The sequence below is a fragment of the Botryllus schlosseri genome, chromosome 12, assembly GCF_051294905.1.
Source record: "Botryllus schlosseri isolate E-star chromosome 12, Bs_hap1, whole genome shotgun sequence".
Taxonomy (NCBI): Eukaryota; Metazoa; Chordata; class Ascidiacea; order Stolidobranchia; family Styelidae; genus Botryllus; species Botryllus schlosseri.
This window is the reverse complement of record NC_137247.1, coordinates 23,582,147-23,592,357: the sequence shown is the minus strand read 5'-3', so window position 1 is coordinate 23,592,357 and position 10,211 is coordinate 23,582,147. Positions and strand designations below refer to the sequence as shown.

General features: G+C 38.3%; 1 long non-coding RNA gene across 2 annotated transcripts; it reads right to left on the bottom strand.

Annotated features, from left to right (window-relative positions):
* Positions 1-244: 244 nt before the first annotated feature.
* On the bottom strand, positions 245-5,342 carry LOC145452259 (uncharacterized). 2 transcript variants are annotated; one of them, XR_013919271.1, is made up of 8 exons: positions 5,256-5,336; positions 4,923-4,978; positions 4,382-4,574; positions 3,879-3,998; positions 3,133-3,322; positions 2,545-2,643; positions 1,782-1,880; positions 245-1,414 (listed from the first exon to the last, which is right to left on the bottom strand). It is a non-coding gene; the product is annotated as an uncharacterized LOC145452259 (long non-coding RNA). The 2 variants fall into 2 exon arrangements; XR_013919270.1 differs by having other exon boundaries at positions 4,923-5,342.
* Between the last annotated feature and the right edge of the window lie 4,869 nt (positions 5,343-10,211).

Sequence of the window (10,211 nt, the reverse complement as noted above, 5' to 3'; positions counted from 1 at the left end):
CGGAAGCTACGACCTTTTGATATATTACTATTTTCCATAACAGTTTGATAGTTTGTTGCGTCCGTCGTTGTACCTACACTGTAAATTCTGAAGTGTTGCTCAACCCGGAAAATTGAACACGAAACGTGATCCAAAAATTGAACGCCTAGAAGTGTTGCGAAGTGTTTAAATTAAAAGTGTTTACCTAAAAAGTGTTCAGTTCAGCCTCAAAGTGGCTGGTTGACTAGTCACCGGAACGCAGGGCTCAAAATAAAATCAGATTTTATTGATTCATGAATAGATGACGCTTATAATACCCAACCTGGGTGATTAAATACGTGCAAACATTGAAATTTCCAATAGCTGCTGTGACAGGGTTTCATAAATTCAGATCAGCAGTTGAAACCGTTTCCGGAATAGTCCATGAAATCACGAACATCACAAATGATCAAGAGCAAACTCACTACAAATATCATGTAACTCGTTCAATCATGAAAATGAATGCATAGGGAATTAGGGATAGTGATAACAAAATATCATTTAGTATCTTTAACTTTCGTGACAATGGCATGGAATCAAATTCATTGGTTACGTCCGTTAACGGAAAACATGATCAACACAAATCATTAAAACATATTTATAATTGATCAAATTATGGCTTGTAAATTTCTAATTTTATTGTATTAAAACAAACAATGAATATATCAGTTTCACTACCACTACCACGATAAACAAGTAACAAAGTATTTTTTTACTCTTAATGAAATTGGGCCTGCTAACCAGGCATCAAAAATATTCTTGGGCTTGCATTACAAGGATTTATATCAGGTTAATGCCAATCACTTTTGTTTAAATAACAAAGAAATCGTTTCTTTGAGTCCATACAAATTTTGCAGATTTACAGAAAAGATTTTGTTGTTATTTGTCAGTCTGCTGCAAAATATGAAATCTGGAAGTCATTAGGGCACTGGTTCATGAACATATTTGGACACGCCCCGTTATGATAGCAAAAAAAATTCACACACCCCTTATCGTCGTATCATGAAATTAAAAAAAGCAACCAGAACGCTAAAAATCCCAACTGATAGTTGGATGGCAGTGACGGTAATAGTTGTTGATGAGAGAATATTCAAATATTAAATTCTGACCATACACAGAGAAATAAGTAGAAGCTGCCATGTGCGAAAAAGATTTTAGTTGACAGCGAGTTCACGCCCCTTCAAATGCCTTCTCCTGTTTGAGAACCACTCCTTCAGGGTATGACAATCCAATGCATAGTAGCTCAAAACGTCAACAATGTTTCTGAATACTTCATTTTCACTGAAGCAGTTTTATATTCTTGGCATCAGCTACAATCCAGGATCGGTCAATCTCTGATTCGTGGCGTGCCATGATGTTTGCTTCTTTTCTACTGGTCGACTCCAAGTTGTGCTCCCTGAAAATGTGATTAAATTCCAAAGTTTTGAATATGTCAATGAAAATTCTAAATTTTATGCAGAAATAAATATAAATATTTCACACATGCAGGTTACACAAGCGCAGGAAAGGCGCTCGGGTACATGTGAAATCCTATCACTGAGAAGGACTAAAATTCGCATAACGACTAATAAAAATATCTTGAATTAGGTCCGCGCTTTTTTCAATTCGGCCATTTTGACATTTACATTGACATTCAGACGCACAGGCCACAGTGAGAATGCAGAACTGTAACTCAGGATGAAATTTATAGCAGAACGTCTATGTACGTCTACGAACGGTCTATGTATATTTGTATGGTCCACAAAACAGAAAGATTACGATACCTGTTTCAATAAGACATGCGCTTGGGTCTTGGATTGTATTTGCTTGTCTCTCAATTTGGCTTGGAGAAGAAGACAGTTGACTTCATCAACCTCGTTTTGCTGAAAATGTAATTGATTGTAAACAAGATCCGAAAATAAATATAGTAGAATCGTTATTCCTATGGGTTTGGATTTCCATTACAATAACTGACCAGACAAAGGACACATTGATTGTCTTTAGTAAAGACTTTGTGACATCTTATCGAAGGTGTTGAATACTTTTCCTTCATTGCAGTAATTGTAATTGTTCTCAATCTTTCAAAATACTTCCTTCCTGATTAAATTTAATTAACGAAATCATTTGGAATTAGCATGGTGTTTGCTTCTTTTCTACTGGTCGACTCCAAGTTGTGCTCCTTGAAAATGTGATTAAATTCCAAAGTTTTGAATATGTCAATGAAAATTCTAAATTTTATGCAGAAATAAATATAAATATTTCACATATGCAGGTTACACAAGCGCAGGAAAGGCGCTCGGGTACATGTGAAATCCTATCACTGAGAAGGACTAAAATTCGCATAACGACTAATAAAAATATCTTGAATTAGGTCCGCGCTTTTTTCAATTCGGCCATGTTGACATTTACATTGACATTCAGACGCACAGGCCACAGTGAGAATGCAGAACTGTAACTCAGGATGAAATTTATAGCACAACGTCTATGTACGTCTATGAACGGTCTATGTATATTTGTATGGTCCACAAAACAGAAAGATTACGATACCTGTTTCAATAAGACATGCGCTTGGGTCTTGGATTGTATTTGCTTGTCTCTCAATTTGGCTTGGAGAAGAAGACAGTTGACTTCATCAACCTCGTTTTGCTGAAAATGTAATTGATTGCAAACAAGATCCGAAAATAAATATAGTAGAATCGTTATTCCTATGGGTTTGGATTTCCATTAAAATAATTGACCAGATAAAGGACACATTGATTGTCTTTAGTACAAAAAACTTTGTGACATCTTATCGAAGGTGTTGAATACTTTTCCTTCATTGCAGTAATTGTAATTGTTCTCAATCTTTCAAAATACTTCCTTCCTGATTAAATTTAATTAACGAAATTATTTGGAATTAGCACGACATGGGAAATGATCTCAATTTGATGTTCCAAGTATAGATCAGTAAGGAGTAGTTTAAATACAAGTTACCCTAGCTCTTTACATTCAACAACACCTCTGTTCAATGTACACAGATCAAGCCTCTCTTCAGCTCATATCGCATATATAGATAGTTATTAAGAAAATTAGGACTGCAAAAACCAGCACATTACATGATCAATGGTGATATACGAAATGAGTAAATAGACTTACATGATCACATGTTTCCATGGGTTCTTGAGGCAAAAGTATTATCGCAAAAGATGACTGCACCGGCACAAAATCCGTTCAGATGACTCCTCACGTCACTATCAACATTCTCTGTTAGCACAGGCACGGTAGAACCAGGGGGTCTCTTCGAAGAGTCGACACCAGTTGGATGAATTTGAAGATCAATCCAAGACTGTTGAAAAGAAAATACTTGTTTCAAAAATTTGCAATACAAGGGAACTATTCAATATTCGAACAGCTTCTTCGAGGTGCAAAACTTCAATATAAAATTGAATAGTATATGCATATTGAAATGAGCCCGAATATTTTCGGCTGAGACTCGTCAGGGGTAATCGTCAGTAATTAGTAGAGAACTCGAAAGAACGTTGTACATCAAAAATCGTATCACAAAATATCACGTCACCGGCATTCAGTATTACGCAGATATCACACTGGATACATTTGTATGTGACAAAAGGGTGTCTTTCATAGAACAAATAATTATTGTAATGGAAAGTTGCATGTGACCGTACCACCAATTTTACCACAGCACGAGTAGCATACTTTCCTGGATTGTTAATCATTTTAGTGGAATTTTACCAGCAAACATTCATAAAAATAACCAAATGCAGCAGAATCAAATTCATTATCTAAGGATATACCAGTTTACTTACGAAATACCGCGATGCTTACCAGTATTTAAAACAACAAATGCATTTCAAGAAGGTGCCAATTGCAATACATACTACCTGCACATTAGGGCATTTTTCATATTCTTTCCATCAGCCGCAACCCAGGCTTGATGAGTCCCTGATTCGTGGCGTGCCATGGCGGATCTTTTTTTTACTGGTCAAATCCAAATGCTGCTCCTAGAAAATACGAAACATTACAAAGGAAAATTGTAAATTTGATGCAGAAGTAAATATAAATATTTCACACAGATAGGTTACAGAAGCGCAGGAGAGGTGCTCAGCCCCCCAGGTTGAGAACCACTGACCTAGCCCATTATAGTTCAGTAAGCAATAGTTAAAGTACAAGTTACACGAGCTCATCACGTTCAACTACATCTCTGTTCAGTGTACACAGTTCAGGGTACACTTCACTGTGCAGTGTACACAGATGAAGCCTTTTTCAGCTCATATCGAATAGCCCGTAAGCTACTCTGCGAGATAGTTCGTGAGAAACGTAGGACTGCAAAAACCAGCAAATTACATAATCAATGGTGATATATAAAATGAAAAAATAGGCTTACATAATCACATGTATCCATGGGCTCTTGCGACAAAGGTCTGTATCACATAAGATGACTGTGCCGGCACAAAACCCGTTACGAACGACTCCTCACGTCACTGTCAACATTGTCTGATAGCGCAGGCACGGTAGACCCAGGGGGCTCTTTTTAAAGAGTGGACATCAGTTGAACGAATTTGAGGATCAATCCAAGACTATTGAAAAGAAAATATTTGTTGCAAAAATTCGCAATTCAATTGAACTGCTCAGTAATCAAGCAGATATCATACTGGATACAGTTTTTTTTTCTGCAATAAGTTGTACGTGACAGAAGAGTGTATTTCATAGAATAATTGAGTAATGGAATGGAAAGTTGCACATGACGTTACCACCAATTTTACTCTGGCACAGTTAGTATACTTCCTGGATTGTTAACAATTTTTGTGAAATTTTACCAGCAAACTTTCATAAAAATCTTTATCACAAAGATAACCGATTGCAACAGAATCAAATTCATTCTCTAAGGATATACCAGTTCACTTACAAAACACCGTGATGCTTACCAGTATTCCATACAGCAAATGCATTTCAAAAAGGTGCCAAGTTCAATACATACTACCTGCAAAATAGAGTTTAGTTCAGTTACCGTATCACAATAAACTCAGAAAAGTCAAATTTGGGGATTGGGCAAAACAAATACTACCCCTTGTGATCCATGGTTTGTTGAAAAGATTGTTTGTTTGGCTGTGCTATTATTGGGGCGATTTTTTGGACCTAAAAAGGTAAGATTTTGACTAAAAAATTCAAATTCACACATATTTTGATGATGAAAAACTTAATTTTGACCCCATGTACTTAAATTAGGTGTTTCTCACATAGTGTTAGAATTGTATTACCAGAACTTATCTTTATTTCTGGCTGGAGCTGTCTGTTCTTCCGAAGTAATTTGATCTGAAAAAATCTTTTAGCATGAAAATTAACAAATTTTCGCATGAAAAAGAACTTATTTTATCGAAATCTGGACCCATGAATAATTCTAGTATAAGTTACATCTCGTATTATGGTAGAAATAATTAAAAATTTGTTGTAGTACAACGAAAGATACTTTCCTACATTTTCGGGTAGAAAGTGTCTGTCCTAACTAAGTAGCTTGGCAAGAATGAAGAAAGAACGTTCACCAGCTGCAGTTGTTGGCCAGCAACACTGAAGTTGTGCGTACACTGCACTCTCTCTCTCATTATGACAAAGTTGTCTACATTGCAAGTATTCATCATACCGTTTTTAATAGAAGAACCAATGCCCACGCAGTCTTGCTTCAGTTAGGATAGTGCAATAGGCTACGTTGAGTATTTGTTTCATTTGACAGTTTATGATTCACAATGAGCAGACGATGGTCCGTCTACAACGGTAGGACTATAAAGTAGGCTACAAGATGTAAATTGTAAAATGATAAGTTCACCGACAGTGCAATCATCTATGATACAAACGAAATGCAAGTTGCCAACAAAATTTTGATTTTGTAAAGAATTTTGGCAATTTTTGACCTAACGGTACAATTTTGACAAAATTCTGACCTATTTTGACATTTCAAAAAAATCGCTTTAGTTAACACCTTACCAGTTGGAATAAACAGTAGGCCTACAGTGTAAAACGTGTTGCAGTTGAAAAACAATCAAAACCGTTGCATGACTGTCATACCGGCATTCAATTGCTGACATTGCAGTACTTGTCCACAATGGACCACAATATCGCCTACATAGTGATATTTCAGTGTGGATAGAGAGAACATCCCTTTATCCATATGTCAAAAAAGTTAATTTTATAGCAGCTTCCCATCAGTACCGTAGTACTGGACCTGGTCGCAGCCTGGTATATTATCAGATTCGAAGCTCGATCATCCAGCAATAATATCAGACGAATCATATACTACAAAACATCTAAAGAACATTCATATGAATAAGGGATATGAGTAGCCTGCTAAAACATCTAAAACAAACGACGTTACTGCAATGTCAAAACGAGTTAATTTTATGACTATTCTCACATTACATACATTCAATAACATTTACCGCATCTCCATACCTTACAGTACATGGAATTTATGATCCTTTACGGCGTAAAGTTTACGCCATCAGGTAGCAGAAACTGCTTCAATATATCCATTTCGCCAAGTTTTTTCGTGTACCTTACTCTCTGCCTGAAGCCTGACGAACCACCAATTCAAATCCAAACTGAAATGGAGCGCGCTCTACCGTGACGAAGATTGTGACCCCTCTGCGTCACAGGGAAATATGTATATTTCATTGAAATATTACCCTTAAACTTAGTGTTGGGTCAAGTGAGTAATATTATTTTACATATACCGTGATTTAATGTGATCTCCAAATGTAGCGATGGTTTATGAATGCAAAATTGATGATAAATTACCAAGTATAAATTTTCTTGAAAATAAGCCGCAGTGACGAAGTGTTACATGTAAACGGAGAAATACGCAGAAGCGTTGCGACGATAATGGCCCAATGCGTTTATATGCCCAAAAAGTGTGTCTGTACGCAGAAAAAAGTGTTATGAAGTGTTCAATACGACCTTGCGGATTTACAGTGTAGTCATGGAATTCCGAGTCACAAGCCCTTCTCCGATTGTAACGTTTGGCCCGTCTCAACTCGCGTCATTTGTATCTTATCGCCCATTCAGTCCGAGTTCGAGTAATTCCACAAAAGGTCGTGTACAAATCCAAATCACGATTTTCGATCACGAATCATCAACGGGACATGTTTACCATCATAAACAGGTAATGTGACGTGATAGCTGATTTTTCACCGCATGGTAACTTTTGTAAGTGATGTGATAGTCAAGTTTGTTGAGCAGTTTCTGGTTTTTGGAGTAGTGTTAGAGCAAATTTCAAGTTCTCACTTCTCAGATCTAAAAATAGATATGTGGCAGGTAAATATTGTCGAAAACTTAAAAAATCCAAAATGCCCACGCAGGCTGCACCAAATGCGGGCGGCGTGTTTGAGACCCCTGATGTAGAAAATACCTAGTGACGACTCCGGCCACATAATGCCACAATGCTGAAGTACATATTGACGTTTTAAACGTCGCCAAATGTTGCTTCGACAACAATTTCGACGAGGACTTGCAAAGGAATATAAACTTACGCCTTAACGGTCTGGCCAGACCGGACAATGTATTCGGGGTTTGAGTATTGCTACGTTGTTATTAAGCAGAGTGTGAAACGGGTTCTATACTTGCTACCGATATTATCCCATTAACGAGTTATAGAGCAGTAGCCAACAAATACAATAAACCGATGATATCAAGATTGATCCCGTACGTCTGCTAAATTTTTTTACATCAAACAACGATATCAATTTCATTGATTGGTTGAATAAGCATCATTCGCTGACTGCATGTAGTGTATTTCGCTCTTGATGTTGTGTGATTGCCGGTCAAGCTTACAGCAGTGAGTCACTAAATATTCACAAACGGAAAGCTGGATATTTCGAGCAAACTTTTATGACAAAGCAAGTAAAATATTTGAGAATGTCCAGGTGCATGCTCGTTTGGTGTTCATTTTTTATGCTGCCAGCGCCATGCATTGAGTGGCGCGCAGTTGAAATGCAATACATTTCATACAAAGATGCTATAATGAAGTGAAAATTGTACTATAGGAAAGAGATCCACAGTGCAGAACCTACCAAGGTTCGTTTGTGAACGTGAACCTCTAAATTTCCGAGGTTCACACAAAGAACGCGAACGTGAACTTCACGTTCACACCATCCCTATGCCATAGCTATCCACGCTATTGATTTGTAAGTGGCTTTGTAGTACAGCCGTTAAAGCGTGTAGGCGTGTACCGCAACGTTTTGTTACCGAATAATGAGATAATTGAGAAGTCGTCCAGTCATCCTGGAGACAGGTGAAACACTGCCTTACTTGCCCCCTCACCCCACGTCACTTGCGTATCACACCTTACAGTGGGTATGTACCGCTGTAGTGACAATGTTTGACTCCACCTACACGTCGGCTCCTCACATTTAAAAAGAGCACCAAGACGGGGATATATAAGGACATTATGGCTCTTCGGACGAAAAAGGTTCCCGATCCCTCCTATAGAACGACAAGACTGCGCTGGGCAAAATAGAGTACCTAAGGTGAATCGATTCTTAAGCGAGCAACAGGCTTAGACTCGATTCGAATATTAGAACAACACTCGTTATGCCGTCATAACATTATGAAGGATGTGAAAACTTCAAATACGTACCTTATCTGCGACCACCAAGAATATAATGCTAGTTCTACAATAAGGATGATTTGGTATTTGTTCGACCATACCTGTTGCGCTTTGTGGCAGTGCTGGTTGATGGTGACTTCACAGAAATGGACTACACGTCTCGTATGCTGCTATGACAGTGGTTGAGAACCTATGGCTCGCGAGCCATATATGACGCTGTTGATGATGATATATTGCTCCTTGAAATTTAAATCTGAAACAATATTTCCATCTTTTTTGTCAATGTCGCCCAAGTTTTTGATATATTTTCATGGCGACCGGCATCAATATTCTCGTGGTAGAGGAGACCAGTCTTATGAAGCCAAAACTGTAACGCATCCTTTGGAGGGAGTGTAGGCTCAGAAACTCAAAGTCTTGAAATATATGCCAACTATTAGCTGCTGATAATTGCTCATTGTTACCAGTGCTATATAATGGATTTCCTGATAATATCGCAAATACGCTACCTTCAAGTTACTTAGTGGAATACGCTGGAGTCTTATCGGTCAAGTTCGATTTGAAGTTTACATAATGGCAAAAACAAAGTTGCTGTCAATGTCTCATCCAATATCATCATTTCCTGTGCCAAATATTGCACGCACAGAAAACTTGGATGGTACAAAGCAGACATGGCGGCGCCTATAGGACGAGCTATTAATCTAAATTGTTTAATGCTCAAATGTCGGCTTTCATTATATTGTATGATTAAAAGTAGTCCAACCGGTTGATTAGTGCGTGCATTATAACATCACATTTGTGTGCACTGTGTAGCCTATACACAGAAATATTGTGTACACAACGAGTCAGATGTAGTGAAATCAGATTTCGTGTCACCATGCGAGCCGCTTCTGAAAGGAGGTGACAGGCTTTTTCGGTCGCAATAGGCCTCTAGAGTTTTTATGGCCTCCCCACTTTTCTCGGTTGCCTGGTACCCCATGTTCTTGCCCAGGCATCGCTAGAAAGTGTCACGGTCTAGGACCAGAACCTCGCCACCGTCAAGGCGAAAGGAGGCCGATCCACGATCGATCGGCTTTCCTTGAATCCCAGGGCAAGAACACGACACTTGGCGGGTTTAAATTTCATACCAGGCCACCGCGAAAATTCATCGCACATATCTAATTGCGCTTGGAGCTGGTCGCGAGACGAAGCACACAGACAGGTGTCATCTGCATAATCCTGAACTCTGACAGTGACGCCCTCCGCCACGGAAAATCGATAACCGCTGCTCCGGAGCCCAGCGACACCACGCAGAACTTCCATGATCAAAAATTGTTATGCATCGTACTTCGAGGCAACTTAACAATTTTATAAGGTTGACAGTGAAATTTGAAAAGATTATTATATTATAATTTGTAATTAATTAAAACATTTCAATTGGTGCTTCGTAGGCTTTTACTGGTTGGAATCGAGTCAAATTTGGTACGCAGCGTTTTTCTGTGCCCCCTCACAATTTAACCAGTTAATGCCCGTAATCCGAATAAAAACGTATTTATGAACAACCCCAAGGCACAGTCATATTGATAGGGCTTGAAGCCAGATAAGAACCATACCTCCTGTTCATTACAAAACACATGCAATA